This window comes from Haematobia irritans, chromosome 5 (assembly GCF_050003625.1).
Source record: "Haematobia irritans isolate KBUSLIRL chromosome 5, ASM5000362v1, whole genome shotgun sequence".
Classification (NCBI taxonomy): Eukaryota; Metazoa; Arthropoda; class Insecta; order Diptera; family Muscidae; genus Haematobia; species Haematobia irritans.
The window spans coordinates 128,822,398-128,839,529 of NC_134401.1; the positions used below are offsets into that span (position 1 = coordinate 128,822,398).

The 17,132-nt window shown below is 38.7% G+C and overlaps 1 protein-coding gene across 1 annotated transcript in view; it reads left to right on the forward strand.

Annotated features, from left to right (window-relative positions):
* Positions 1-17,132, forward strand: part of dve (SATB1_N and homeodomain domain-containing protein dve) — a 360,655-nt gene that overhangs the window by 63,856 nt on the left and 279,667 nt on the right. The window lies entirely within an intron of this gene.

A 17,132-nucleotide genomic window follows, 5' to 3' on the forward strand; every position in this document is an offset into this window, starting at 1 on the left:
ATTTCAACCGGATCGGATGAATTTTGCTCCTCCAAGAGCTCCGGAGGTCAAATCTGGGGATCGATTTAAATGGGGGTTATATATAATTAAGACCGGTGTGGACCAATATTTTCATGGTTTTTAGAGACCATATACTAACACCACATACCAAATTTCAACTGGATCGGGTGAACTTTGCTCATACATAAGGCTCCGGAGGTCAAATCTGGGAATCGGTTTATATGGGGGCTATATATAATTATAGATCGATGTGGACCAATTTTTGCATGATTGTTGGAGACTATATACTAACAACATGTACCAAATTTCAACCCGATCGGGTACAATTTATGTTTCTTAGAGGCTCCATAAGCCAAATCGGGGGACCGGTTTATATGGGGGCTATATATAATTATGGACCGATGTGGACCAATTTTTGCATGGTTGTTACAGACCATATACTTACACTATATACCAAATTTCAGCCGATTCAGACAAAATTTGCTCCTCCAAGAGGCTCTGGAGCTAAAATCTGGGGATCGGTTTATATGGGGGCTATATATAATTATGGACCGATATGGACTAATTTTTGTGCAGTTGTTACAGACCATATACATACACTATATACCAAATTTCAGCCGGATCGGATGAAGTTTTCTCCTCCAAGAGGCTCCGGAGCTAAAATCAGGGCATCGGTTTATATGGGGGCTATATATAATTATGGAACGATGAGGACCAATTTTTGCATAGTTGTTAGAGACCATATACTAACATCATGTACCAAATTTCAACCGAATCGGATGAAATTTGCGGCTCCGCAACCCAAATCTGGGGATCGGTTTATATGGGGGCTATATATAATTATGGACCGATGTGGACAAATTTTTGCATGGTTATTAGAGATCATATGCAAACATTATGTACCAAATTTCAGCCGAATCGGATGAAATTTGCTTCTCTTTGAGTCTCGCAAGCCAAATCTGGGGATCGGTTTATATGGGGGCTATATATAATTATAGACCAATGTATACCAATTTCTATATGGTTGTTACAGACCATATACTTACACTATATACCAAATTTCAGCCGGTTCGGAAGAATTTTGCTCCTCCAACATGCTCCGCAGCTAAAATCTGGGGATCGATTTATATGGGGGCTATATATAATTATGGACCGATATGGACAAATTTTTGCATGGTTGTTAGAGACCATATACTAACACCATATATCAAATTTCAACCGGATCTGATGAAGTTTGCTCCTCCAAGAGGCTCCGCAAGCCAAACCTGAGCGTCGGTTTATGTGGGGGCTATACGTAAAAGTGGTCGAAATGGCCCACTTGCAATACCATCCGACCTACATTAATAACAACTACTTGTGCCAAGTTTAAAGGCGATAGCTCGTTTCGTTCGGATGTGAGCGTGATTTCAACAGACGGACGGATGGACATGCTTAGATCGACTCAGAATTTCACCACGACCCAGAATATATATACTTTATGGGGTCTTAGAGCAATATTTCGATGAGTTACAAACGGAATGACAAAGTTAATATACCCCCCATCCTATGGTGGAGGGTATAAAAACTGATAAAATTAAATTTTTTAATCAAATTAAACAATTAGGTAATTTAAGAAAATGATTGAAAATGTTTGCATCGTTAATTATTATATATAAGATATTAATTATCTTACACAACATTTTAATTAAATTAGAAAAAAATATTTCTAATTAAATATATAATTTAAAATATTGTGAAAATAATTAGTTTCTTACTATTAATGGCTCATTGCATTTTGACTCAAATATAAAGAAACACCCAAGCATAACCACCATGGAGGCCACCGTGGTGCAATGGTTAGTATGCCCGCCTTGCATACACAAGGTTGTGAGTTTGATTCCTACTTCGACCGAACACCAAACAGTTTTCAGCCGTGGATTATCCCACCTCAGTAATGTTGGTGATATTTCGGAGGGTTTCAAAGCTTCTCTAAGTGGTTTCACTGCAATGTGGAACGCCGTTCGGACTCGGCTATAAAAAGGTGGTCCCTGGTCATTGAGCTTAACATGGAAGCGGGCAGCACTCAGTGATAAGAGAGAAGTTCACCAATGTGGTATAACAATGGACTGAATAGTCTAAGTGAGCCTGATACATCGGGCTGCCACCTAATCTAACATCTAATCTAAGTATAACCATAATCAGAAAATTGTAGGAAAGTGTAAACGCTTATAAATAAGGGAAAAATAATTATAAATAAATGATTGCTTCAATTAAAAAATTAATTGGATATATAATATATAATACCCTCCATCATAGGATGGGGGTATATTAACTTTGTCATTCCGTTTGAAACACATCGAAATATTGCTCTAAGACCCCATAAAGTATATATATTCTGGGTCGTGGTGAAATTCTGAGTCGATCTGAGCATGTCCGTCCGTCCGTCCGTCCGTCCGTCCGTCCGTCCGTCCGTCCGTCCGTCTGTTGAAATCACGCTAACTTCCGAACGAAACAAGCTATCGACTTGAAACTTGGCACAAGTAGTTGTTATCGATGTAGGTCGGATGGTATTGAAAATGGGCCATATCGGTCCACTTTTACGTATAGCCCCCATATAAAGGGACCCTCAGATTTGGCTTGTGGAGCTTCTAACAGAAGCATATTTCATCCGATCCGGCTGAAATTTGGTATATGGTGTTGGTATATGGTCTCTAACAACCATGCAAAAATTGGTCCACATCGGTCCATAATTATATATAGCCCCCATATAAACCTATCCCCAGATTTGGCTTGCGGAGCCTAAAAGAGAAGCAAATTTCATCCGATCCGGCTGAAATTTGGTACATGGTGTTGGTATATGGCCTCTAACGACCGTGCAAAAATTGGTTCACATTGATCCATAATTATATATAGCCCCCATATAAACCGATCCCCAGATTTGGCTTGCGGAACCTCAAAGAGAAGAAAATTTCATCCGATCTGGCTGAAATTTGGTACATGATGTTGGTATATGGTCTCTAACAACCATGCAAAAATTGGTCCATATCGGTCCATAATTATATATAGCCCCCATATAAACCGATCCCCCGATTTGGCTTGCGGAGCCTCAAAGAGAAGCAAATTTCATCCGATCCGGCTGAAATTTGGTACATGATGTTGGTATATGATCTTTAACAACCGTGCCAGAATTGGTCCATATCGGTCCATAATTATATATAGCCCCCATATAAAACGTTCTCCAGATTTGACCTCCGGAGCCTCTTGGAGGAGCAAAATTCATCCGATCCGGTTCAAATTAGGAACGTGGTGTTAATATATGGTCTCTAACAACCATACCAAGATTGGTCCAATCACACAAAAATTGGTCCATATCGGTTCATAATCATGGTTGCCACTAGAGCCAAAAATAATCTACCAAAATTTTATTTCTATAGAAAATTTTGTCAAAATTTTATTTCTAGATAAAATTTTGTTAAATTTTTATTAAAATTTTCATCACTGTCAAAATTTTATTTCTATAGAAAATTTTGTCAAAATTTTATTTCTATAGAAAATTTTGTTCAAATTTTATTCGGTTCATAATCATGGTTGCCACTCGAGCCAAACATAATCTACCAAGATTTTATTTCTATAGAAAATTTTGTCAAAAGTTTATTTCTATAGAAAATTTTGTTAAAATTTTATTTCCGTAGAAATTTTTGTCAAAATTTTCTTTCTATAGCAAATTTTGTCAAAATTTTTATTTCTATAGAAAATTTTGTGAAAATGTTATTTCTATAGAAAATTTTGTTAAAATTTTATTTCTGTAGAAAATTTTGTCAAAATTTTATGTCTACTTTGTCAAACTGAATTATAACGTATTGGATCGATCTTTTTTGATTTAATATATACCACGTATGGACTTACATACAATTTAGAAGATGGTGTTAGGAGGTTTTAAGATACCTTGCCATCGGCAAGCGTTACCGCAACTTAAGTAATTCGATTCTGGATGGCAGTGTTGAGAAGAAGTTTCTACGCAATCCATGATGGAGGGTACATAAGCTTCGGCCTGGCCGAACTTACGGCCGTATATACTTGTTTTAAAGTAAATTTAGGAAAAATAGTAGATTCACCTCTAACTTGCCCGCCACGATTTATTAGTTTTTTTCCCCGTGTATATCTACTACCACAAATCTAGTTTCATATTTGGACTTTTGGTCAAAGTCTTAATGTGTGTTGATAATTTATCCAAAAGGTTTTATTGTGTTCGACAACAGAATTTAATTTATCAAAATCCATAATCATACCACCTATTTTCTTCAATGTTAATCTAATCGCAATTGCTGTTTAACGATATAATATCCCCCAAAAGAACAAGCTACCACTACACATGACCATCATAATACTCCTCATAAATGATTTGAGTTTAAAAAATAAAACAAACCCGCAATGACCATCACCGTAACTAGTTGAACTGCTGTCGGTGGTGGCTGAGATAAAATTTCGATAAATACACTTGCGGCATTCAGATATTCGTTTATCTTTATTAAACGAATTGCACTTAAACTTTGGATAGATTAGCAAAAGTAGTTTTTATCGTTGTTTGTATGATTTACGTAAATATGCATTAAGGTGGGGGTGGAGTGGTTTAAAATTATCACAAATATACTCGTAATATAATAAAATTAAAATTAAGGCACGTAGTATCAGGGTCGATAACTCGGTTTAGAAAAAGTTCGATTCGATTAGTCAAATTTGAACATTACAAAAAGTCGACTTTGTCCCTTCGATTCGTTTTTGTTTTTTTTTTTTTTGGATCTAAATTGACCCAAAATCCTCTTTAGCATAATTATTATAAAAAGTCGATAGTGAAAGATATTTTCTTAAATAAATAGAAGGTAAATAATAAATAGCTCTTGGTATAACAAAATTGAATGATATAAAATAAGTAAAGGGTGATTTGTTAAGAGCTTGATAACTTTTTTTTAAAAAAAAACGCATAAAATTTGCAAAATCTCATCGGTTCTTTATTTGAAACGTTAGATTGGTCCATGACATTTACTTTTTGAAGATAATTTCATTTAAATGTTGACCGCGGCTGCGTCTTAGGTGGTCCATTCGGAAAGTCCAATTTTGGGCAACTTTTTCGAGCATTTCGGCCGGAATAGCCCGAATTTCTTCGGAAATGTTGTCTTCCAAAGCTGGAATAGTTGCTGGCTTATTTCTGTAGACTTTAGACTTGACGTAGCCCCACAAAAAATAGTCTAAAGGCGTCAAATCGCATGATCTTGGTGGCCAACTTACCGGTCCATTTCTTGAGATGAATTGTTCTCCGAAGTTTTCCCTCAAAATGACCATAGAATCGCGAGCTGTGTGGCATGTAGCGCCATCTTGTTGAAACCACATGTCAACCAAGTTCAGTTCTTCCATTTTTGGCAACAAAAAGTTTGTTAGCATCGAACGATAGCGATCGCCATTCACCGTAACGTTGCGTCCAACAGCATCTTTGAAAAAATACGGTCCAATGATTCCACCAGCGTACAAACCACACCAAACAGTGCATTTTTCGGGATGCATGGGCAGTTCTTGAACGGCTTCTGGTTGCTCTTCACTCCAAATGCGGCAATTTTGCTTATTTACGTAGCCATTCAATCAGAAATGAGCCTCATCGCTGAACAAAATTTGTCGATAAAAAAGCGGATTTTCTGCCACTGATTTTGGTAATAAAATTCAATGATTTGCAAGCGTTGCTCGTTAGTAAGTCTATTCATGATGAAATGTCAAAGCATACTGAGCATCTTTCTCTTTGACACCATGTCTGAAATCCCACGTGATCTGTCAAATACTAATGCATGAAAATCCTAACCTCAAAAGAATCACCCTTTATAGTTATGGACCGATATGGAGCAAGTTTTGCGTGATTGTTGCAGACCATATACTAACACCACGTACCAAATTTTAACCAGATCGCAGGAATTTTGCTCCTCCAAAAGTCCCCGGAGTTCAAATCTGCGGATCGGTTTATATGGGGCTATATATAATTATGGACCGATATGGAGCAATTTTTGTGTGATTGTTGTAGACCATATACTAACACCACGTACCAAATTTTAACCAGATCGGAGGAATTTTGCTCCTCCAAGGGTCCCCGGAGTTCAAATCTGTGGATCGGTTTATATGGGGGGCTGTATATAATTATGGACCGATATAGATAAATTTTTTCATGGTTGTTAGAGACCATATACTTACACCACGTGCCAAATTTCAACCGGATCGGATGAAATTTGCTCTCTAAGAGGCTCCGCTAGCCAAATCTGGGGTTCGGTTTACATGGGGGCTATACGTAAACGTGGTCCAATATGGCCCAGTTGCAGTACCGTCCGACCTACATCAATAACAACTACTTATGTCAGGATTCAAGTCGATAGCTGGTTTAGTTCGGAAGTTAGCGTGATTTCAACAGACGGACGGATGGACATGCTTAGATCGACTCAGAATTTCACCACTGCCCATAATATATACAATATATGGGGTCTTAGAGCAATATTTCGATGTATTACAAACGGAATGACAAAGTTAATAAAGGGTGAATCGGTCAAAATTTGGTCAAGGGAAAACGCGTGTAAATCGATGAAATCGTTTATTTAAAAAATCAAATTAAATTTCTTTTTCAAGTTCAATTAGTATAAAATTCAGAAAAAATATTCAGTTAGGCTTTCGCTTTTCCAAATCCGAATTGCCGGGCCTCACGCTTGACACCTGCCATCAGATTTTGAACAGCCACCTTGTCCACCTTCTTCGCCGCAGAAAGCCAGTTTGCCTTGAACTGCTGCTCGTCCTTAGCAGTTTTTTTGGTCTTCTTTAGGTTCCGCTTGACAATAGCCCAGTATTTCTCAATTGGGCGGAGCTCTGGCGTGTTGGGAGGGTTCTTGTCCTTGGGAACCACCTGCACGTTGTTGGCGGCGTACCACTTCATGGCCATTTTACCGTAATGGCAAGATGCCAAATCCGGCCAAAACAGTACGGAACAACCGGGTTTCTTCAGGAAAGGCAGCAGACGTTTATTCAAACACTCTTTCACGTACATTTCTTGGTTGACAGTCCCGGAAGCTATGAAAATGATGATTTTCAAGCCACAGGTACAGATGACTTGCCAAACCAGATATTTCTTTGCGAACTTTGACAGTTTTATGTGCTTGAAAATATCTGCTACCTTTCCCCTTCCTGTTGCCGTATAAAACTCCTGTCACGGAAGCTGCTTGTAGTCGGCTTTGACGTAGGTTTCGTCGTCCATTACCACGCAGTCAAACTTCGTCAGCATCGTCGTGTACAGCCTCCGGGATCGCGCTTTGGCCGTCGTATTTTGTTTATCATCGCGATTTGGAGTCACTACCTTCTTGTAAGTCGATAGTCCGGCTCGTTTTTTGGCTCGATGCACGGTTGTAGACGATACACCCAGCTTATTTGCGGCAGCTCGGAGAGAGAGGTTATGGTTTCGCTTGAAACTACCGGCAACTCTCTTTGTCGTCTCAGCGGCTTCCGGTTTTCGATTTCCCCCCGATCCAGACTTCCTGGTTGTCGACAAACGTTCCCCAAACACTTTAATTACATTTGTAACGGTTGATTTGGCAACTTTTAGCGATTTTGCCAGCTTTGTGTGCGAGTAGCTCGGATTTTCGCGATGCGCGAGCATAATTTTGATACGCTGCTCTTCTTGCTTGGACGGCATTTTGACAACTGAAGAGTGAATTCCAAAATCAAAATAGGAGCAACATTCTACACACACACACCTTCAAAATGAGGGGTGTTCAGGTTTTTTAAATGCAAAATTGAAAGAAATACGTCAAGTTTATATTGACCAAATTTTGACCGTATCACAATTTATACCCCCATCCTATGGTGGAGGATATAAAAACAAATTATAAACAGAAATTAATTTTCCAAAAATATTTCTTCTAGACCCAACAATATGGCAATATGACATTTTGCTAACAATTTGCAAAAATTTTACATAAAATTTTCACCAATTATTGTTTCCTCCTTTACATTGTAAATTTATACAAATGTTTATGACATTTTTATGGATCGTTTCTTCCCAACTCTATTAAAAAATCCATTATTCTGACCCACCCTAATATGAATATTAGTGTTCAAATGCACATGAGAAACTGGTGTTATTACGGTATTTATGACAAACATTATAGATATTTTATCGTCATTTGCCTCAGCTATAGCTGTCGTCTCATTTACGCCTTTCGGTTGTTGGCGCGGTAGTGGGTTTAATAAAACAAAAATGTTTCTGTTTAACTTGGTCATTTTCAAACGGGCATACAATGAGGCATGCAATTAAAAATACCCCCAATAATACCAATTTAGATAAAATGTCATGGTAAATCTATTTTGGTGTTAATTTTTTCCCATTATTCCAATGTCCATTAAAGTGTGGTGTAATTTCTCAAAATATTAACTAGATTTTTATACCCACCACCATAGGATGGGGGGTATATTAACTTTGTCATTCCGTTTGTAACACATCGAAATATTGCTCTAAGACCCCATAAAGTATATATATTCTGGGTCGTGGTGAAATTCTGAGTCGATCTGAGCATGTCCGTCCGTCCGTCCGTCGAACGAAACAAGCTATCGACTTGAAACTTGGCACAAGTAGTTGTTATTGATGTAGGTCGGATGGTATTGCAAATGGGCCATATCGGTCCACTTTTACGTATAGCCCCCATATAAACGGACCCCAAAATTTGGCTTGCGGGGCCTCTAAGAGAAGCAAATTTCATCCGATCCGGCTGAAATTTGGTATATGGTGTTAGTATATGGTCACTAACAGCCATGCAAAAATTGGTCCACATCGGTCCATAATTATATATAGCCCCCATATAAACCGATCCCCCGATTTGGCTTGCGAGGCCCCTAAGAGAAGCAAATTTCATCCGATCCGGCTGAAATTTGGTACATGGTGTCAGTATATGGTCTCTAACAACCATGCAAAAATTGGTCCACATCGGTCCATAATTATATATATAGCCCCCATATAAACATATCCCCCGATTTGGCTTGCGAGGCCTCTAAGAGAAGCAAATTTCATCCGATCCGGCTGAAATTTGGTACATGGTGCTAGTATATGGTCTAGAACAACCATGCAAAAATTGGTCCACATCGGTTCATAATTATATATAGCCCCCATATAAACCGATCACCAGATTTGACCTCCGGAACCTCTTGGAAGACCAAAATTCATCTGATTCAGTTGAAATTTGGTACGTGGTGTTAATATATGGCCTCAAACTCCCATGCAAAAATTGGTCGATATCGGTCCATAATTATATATAGGCCCCATATAAACCGATCCCCAGATTTGACCTCCAGAGCCCCTTGGAAGAGCAAAATTCTTCCCATTCGGTTGAAATTTGGTACGTGATGTTAGTATATGGTATACAACAACCATGCAGGAATAAGAAGTTTTAAGATACCACAACCCAAGTAATTCGATTGTGGATGACAGTCTTTCGTAGAAGTTTCTACGCAATCCATGGTGGTGGGTACATAAGATTCGGCCTGGCCGAACTTGCGGCCGTATATACTTGTTTATTATTAAATTCAAATTATGTAAAGACAAATTTATTTGAATCAAGGTTAGCTGTTTTTCAGTGTAGATATGTATTCTATAAGACCAACGATTATCGCATAAGGTACCATAACGTATAAAAGAATACAACCCTTAAACGTATCTTATAGGAATGTCCAACTGTCCCTTGTGCAACCGATACCTCTTTGTCTTATTCTACTATCGTAAATCCTTTAATTTCGTAATTTGACCATAGTTCGATTACCCAAAACCAACAAAAACTAATTATCCTACAATCACCAAAGAAAATATCCAACTAATCTCATCACCTATTGTGTGCGTACAAATTCCTAAATCAACCCTTCGTCTATGCTTCATGGGTTTTCGCAAATCATCAAGAAACCATTTTTGAATTTAATCCCACGCTTAGAAATTTGAAGAGTTGAGAAAACGAATCCCAGCCACTTTTAAATGCGAATCGAATGACATGTGATTATTTTGATCCATTCGAAATGATCCTCTGTAATCAGAGATATTTCATTCATTTTTGTTTTGTTTGGAATATCAAGCAAATGAACGAGATTTATGAATGAATTTAAATGATGCAGCAGCCCATAAAGAAAATACTTAATTACCTGGAGTATGACACATCACAATTTTCTGTTTCTGATTTTCAAAATGCCTTGGGAGTGTGTGAGCGAGTGTGTAATGTGATCGTGTGATCATGCGCTCATGTTTACCAGCGATGATTAGCAAAAGACAACATAACAAAGTGTCATCTGTTGAAATATCTATGCATACATCAGGGGTATTGGAATAGGCAAAGACATTGGCATGTACCTGATCAATGTAGTCAGCACCTTTCCATATCGGATGTGCTTTGATTAGAGATGTCAAATTATGGAATAGGGATGTCGAAATAGTATGAAAAACAGGTATTTTTTTTATGGATGTAGTACTTCTCGCAAACCTTTTCCATTTTCTGCAAGTCCTCGTGGGTACAGAGTAAACTTTCTGGACATTGTGGAGTTGGATCTTCACCATCATTCAGTTTTTGTCATGCGTAAGGCCTACAGAACAGTTCTGCTTTGACGTCGCTGCGGGAATGTACTAGAAATGACACTGATTACTTGGCTAAGTACAAAATCGATGCAAACAGCAGCGGTTCGATAAACTATGCGACTTCTCCCACACAACATACACTGTCCATCATCTCGCAGAGAACATTCTTGTACAAATATGGAATATCGGTTATATATGTTATAATAAATGGAAGAGGCCAGAGGCTCCGCAAGCCAAATCTGCGCTGGGTTATATGGGGGCTATAGGTAAAAGTCGTCCGATATGGCCCAGTTGCAATAACATCCGACCTACATCAATAACAACTACCTATGCCAAGTTTCAAGTCGATAGCTTGTTTCGTTCGGAAGTTAGCGTGATTTCAACAGACGGACGGACATGCTTAGATCGACTCAGAATTTCACCACGACCCAGAATATATATATATACTTTATGGGGTCTTAGAGCAATATTTCGATCTGTTACAAACGGAATGACAAAGTTAATATACCCCCCATCCTATGGTGGAGGGTATAAAAAGCTGTTGCTATGTTGCCCCATAATCAGCAATTAAACTGAGTAACAATGCACATTCTAGCCTTTTTTGAAGGCCATCGATACGGTGTCATAGCATTAGTAAGGATATCACATACAAAAGTACAAGGTTGAAAAACGTCGGGTCTTGTTCTAAATTTAGATACCCCAGTCGTATGTGTAATAATTAGAGCTCGATTTCGGCCAAAAATCGATAATCGGACACGAATCGGCCTTCGGCGTCAAGAGGCTGATTAACCGAAGCCGAAGCTTTTTGAATAATTTATTTGATTTTGATTTGTCCAAGTGTTGAATTTGTCTCAGTCAAAAACACCCAGTACAAACAAAACGTAAAAAAACAGTAAGGAAAGTTTAAAGTCGACCGGGGCCGACTATATTATACCCTGTACCACTTTGTAGATCTAAATATTCGATACCATATCACATACGTCAAATGTGTTGGGTGATGTATATAAAGGTTTATCCCAAATACATACATTTAAATATCACTCGATTTGGACAGAATTTGATAGGCTTTTACAAAATCTATAGACTGAAAATTTAAGTTGGCTAATGCACTAGGGTGTTCCACAATTTTAGTAACAAAATATGGGAAACATTTAAATCTGAAGCAATTTTAAGGAAACTTCGCAAAAGTTTATTTATGATTTATCGTTCGATATATATGTATTAGAAGTTTAGGAAAATTAGAGTCATTTTTACAACTTTTCGACTAAGCAGTGGCGATTTAATAAGGAAAATGTTGGTATTTTGACCATTTTTGTCGAAATCAGAAAAACATATATATGGGAGCTATATCTAAATCTGAACCGATTTCAATCAAATTTGGCACACATGACTATATTACTAATTGTACTCCTGGAGCAAACTCAACCAAATTGGGCCAAAACTCTGGCTTCTGGGGCCATATAAGTCCATATCGAGCGAAAAATATATATGGAAGCTATATCTAAATCTGAACCGATTTCAATCAAATTTGGCAGACATGACTATACTACCAATTGTACTCCTTGTGCAAAATTTCAAGCTAATCAGGATAAAACTCTGGCTTCTGGGTCCATATAAATATGCAAAAAATAGGCGAAAGATATATATGGGAGCTATATCTAAATCTCAATCGATTTCAACCAAATTTGGCACGAATAGTCATAATGCTGAATCTACTCCCTGTGCAAAATTTCAACCAAATTTGGCCAAAACTCTGGCTTGTAGGACCATATTAGTCCATATCGAGCGAAAGATATATATGGGAGCTATATTTAAATCTGAACCGATTTCAATCAAATTTTGCACACTTGACTATACTACTAACTGTACTTCTAGTGCAAAATTTCAACTAAATTCGGCCACAAATCTGGCTTCTGGGGCCATATAAATCCATATCGGGCGAAAGATATATATGGGAGCTATATCTAAATCTGAACCGATTTCAATCAAATTTTGCACACTTGACTATACGACTAAGTGTTATGCTTGTACAAAATTTCAAGCAAATCGGTGTAAAACTCGGGCTGCTGGGTCCATATTAGTGCATATCGGGCGAAAGATATATATGGGAGCTATATCTAAATCTGAACCGATTTCTTCCAAAATCAATAGGGTTCTATTCTGTCCCAAATTAGGAACATGTGCCAAATTTGAAGGCGATTGGACTTAAATTGCGACCTAAACTTTGATCACAAAAATGTGTTCAGAGACAGACGGACGGACAGACGGACATGGTTATATCGACTCAGGGACCCATCCTGAGCATTATTGCCAAAGACACCATGTGTCTATCTCGTCTCCTTCTCCTCAGAAATGTCACAAACATTACTGAGGTGGGATAATCCACCGCTGAAAAACTTTTTTTTTTGGTGTTCGGTCGAAGCAGGAATCGAACCCACGTCCTTGTGTATGCAAGGCGGGCATGCTAACCATTGCACCACTGTGGCTCCCACGCATGTTAACCATTGCAACACGGTGGCTCCCAGTCATTATGACCGTTCCAAATAGTAATTTCCGGATCTCCTTTCCATTATCCTGGGTGCTCACCTTTCTAATTGTGATTACAAACCTTCTCATTGAAGAGTCTTTAGAACCTAGTGATTGAAATAGCAAGAAATGATATTTTCCAAACCCAATCCTCGATGTCATCGAAAAATAGGGGTTTCCCTTTTCCTACCCAATATCGTTGATGACCACATCTCCGATTCTGATTACAATCCATATCATTGAAGATTCTGATTGAAATACCAACGAGGAATGGTCATTATGACCATTCCAAATAGGGATTTCCAGATTTCCTTTCCATTATACTGGGTGCTCACCTTTCTAATTGTGATTATAAACCTTCTCATTGAAGAGTCTTTAGAACCTAGTGATTGAAATAGCAAGAAATGATATTTTCCAAACCCAATCCTCAATGTCATCGAAAAATAGCGGTTTCCATTTTCCTACCCAATATCGTTGATGACCACCTCTCCGATTCTGATTACAATCCCTATCATTGAAGATTCTGATTGAAATACCAACGAGGAATGCTCCTTTGCCAAACTTAATCGTCGATGTCATCAAATAGGCCTTTCCACTTTTCCTCTCCTATATCATGGATGTTCACCTTTTAAATTCTGATTGCAATCCTTATCATTGAAGATTCTTCAGAACCTTCTGATTGAAATACCAATGAGAATACTCTTTTTTTTTCTCCAAAACCAATCATCAATGTCATCCCTAGCAATGATCGTGGCGGTATTTGTTTAGATCATTCCAAATAGGGTTTTCCATTTTTCCTATGCAATGGCATGAATGGTAGTGATGGTATAATAGCCGTTACCGATTGTCTCTTAGTTTTTCCGCCTGTTGTTGTTTTCCGTGCCTTAATACCAATGTTAATGTGTGACTTTTTTTGTGCATGGCACATTTGTTTGTTTTTTGTTTGCTTGGTGTTTTGAGTGACTAGCCGGTGATTCTTCGATACTTTTCGTATTTTGCTAAATGTCTTTTGTAAAGCCAAATAAAGGAAGTCTAAAGAGTCGAGGTATGATAAAAAAATGAAATTATTAATGTTTATCTCTTAAGACTGCCTACATATACACATGGAAATGGATCATATTTACCAAAGCGACTTTTGTGTGGCACTATTTCAGTCTGTCCGTTTCTGTCTGCTGGTCTGACTGTGCATATGTTAAGAGACTATGACTATGCGTCAACATTAATTTTCTGTCAGTTTTTAAGCCGGATTTAGTTAAGCAGCTCAGCAGCTTCGTTTTAACAATACCAACAACAAAAACAACAGCACATACTTATATCAAAAGCAAAAGAAACAGCGGAATCAAACACCCAATATCATCAACAAGCAAAAGCGATTTCTTTATGGACTTCTTAAGCATTTCCTCAAGAAAATATCACAATCCAAGATGCTATGGCTATGGTAAACTTCAATCTTAAACCCAGGTCCATGAGTGAGCTCAGTTCAGTTGGTTGTTCTCTTCGTAGTCACTCTCTTCAAGGAAAATTATTAATTTTCTGTTTTGTAGAGAGCTGTCATTTGATTTTTTCGTTCGTTTACAAATGGTTGTTTGTATTCCTTAATCTCTTTTGTTGATACTCGAGCAGAAATTATCATCTTTGGCTTGTCATAGTAAGAAGGCGAAGGAAGAATATTCCCTTTCGTATAGTCACTATCAATGTTATCTGCGTTATGTGAGAGTGTATATCGTAAAGGGCCTTATGTCATAAAAAAAAAAATTCGCTAAACTTTTTCAAAAATCACTCTAGGTGTCGATTGCTGAAGTGCTGACATCCAGCATTCTACAAGGCTTTTCAGAGTCCAACCAACGATCAATCTTTTTTTTCAGGAGAACAAGGTTACCATGACTCTCCTCATCCTTCCTTATCTTTCAATATAGAGCAAGAGATGTTTTATAGCCATATAGTAAAGATGCTCGAACTCCCCTTTGATGAGTGTCTATGTTTAGTAACCTTTGATTGTTTGCTTGACCTAGAGTTGCTTTTCCCTGTCCCATATTGGCCGACAGATACATAAGACAGTATTCGGTATGTTGTGCGCAATAACTTCTATTTTCCATCGTGCTCTTATTATACTCCGGGAGCTCTGAGTCCTTAACGACTTCCCTAATTTGTTTTCAGTCCCTGGTTTCAACCTAAAGGGTGATACGGTCAAAATTTGGTCAATATAAACTTGACGTATTTCTTTCAATTTTGCATTTAAAAAACCTGAACACCCCTCATTTTGAAGGTGTGTGTGTGTAGAATGTTGCTCCTATTTTGATTTTGGAATTCACTCTTCAGTTGTCAAAATGCCGTCCAAGCAAGAAGAGCAGCGTATCAAAATTTTGCTCGCGCATCGCGAAAATCCGAGCTACTTGCACGCAAAGCTGGCAAAATCGCTAAAAGTTGCCAAATCAACCGTTACAAATGTAATTAAAGTGTTTGGGGGACATTTGTCGACAGCCAGGAAGTCTGGATCGGGGGGAAATCGAAAACCGGAAACCGCTGAGACGACAAAGAGAGTTGCCGGTAGTTTCAAGCGAAACCCTAACCTCTCTCTCCGAGATGCCGCAAATAAGCTGGGTGTATCGTCTACAACCGTGCATCGAGCCAAAAAACGAGCCGGACTATCGACTTACAAGAAGGTAGTGACTCCAAATCGCGATGATAAACAAAATACGACGGCCAAAGCGCGATCCCGGAGGCTGTACACGACGATGCTGACGAAGTTTGACTGCGTGGTAATGGACGACGAAACCTACGTCAAAGCCGACTACAAGCAGCTTCCGGGACAGGAGTTTTATACGGCAAAAAGAAGGGGAAAGGGAACAGATACTTTCAAGCACATAAAACTGTCAAAGTTCGCAAAGAAATATCTGGTTTGGCAAGCCATCTGTACCTGTGGCTTGAAAAGCAGCATTTTCATAGCTTCCGGGACTGTCAACCAAGAAATTTACGTGAAAGAGTGTTTGAATAAACGTCTGCTGCCTTTCCTGAAGAAACACGGTTGTTCCGCACTGTTTTGGCCGGATTTGGCATCTTGCCATTACGGTAAAAAGGCCATGGAGTGGTACGCCGCCAACAACGTGCAGGTGGTTCCCAAGGTCAAGAACCCTCCCAAAACGCCAGAGCTCCGCCCAATTAAGAAATGCTGGGCTATTGTCAAGCGGAACCTAAAGAAGACCAAAAAAACTGCTAAGGACGAGCAGCAGTTCAAGGCAAACTGGCTTTCTGCGGCGAAGAAGGTGGACAAGGTGGCTGTACAAAATCTGATGGCAGGTGTCAAGCGTGAGGCCCGGCAATTCGGATTTGGAAAAGCGAAAGCCTAACTGAATATTTTTCCTGAATTTTATACTAATTGAACTTGAAAAAGAAATTTAATTTGATTTTTTAAATAAACGATTTCACCGATTTACACTCGTTTTCCCTTGACCAAATTTTGATCGTATCACCCTTTAGGCCTGGTCGTAAATCACCTTTTCACCGATATTGTTAAAGTTTGGCCTAGTAAATGCGGGGCAGTGACAATGGTAGTGCTCCAAGTTCCCAGCATCCTCAATATATATCCTTCATGCACCATCCTCTTCTATTCATTTTCGGCACAGACAATACTAGGCGACCGTTCATTATTCCCATGATCCTCCTGTCTGTTTTCCTACTCTCGTTGAATACTTCTCCAGACATGTGCTTGCCTGGGTCACCCCATTGTAATTGAGTCGTTCTTTCTACCATTGTATTGATCGACATCGCTTTATGTGTCTCGCGTAGCCTTTCATCCAACTCGGTCCGTGCTGTCTCTATGGGTTTGCGTTCTCTAAGTTCACTTCCCTATGTATGCCAGCTCTTATCGCCAGTTCATTAGCCCTTAAGTTTCCTCTTATATCGGCTTGTCCGCGCGCCCATATAATGTGGATGTTGCCATATTCTCAGTATTGATTGATGATTCTTTTAATGCGGTACGAACCCTACTATATCCCAGCAAAAA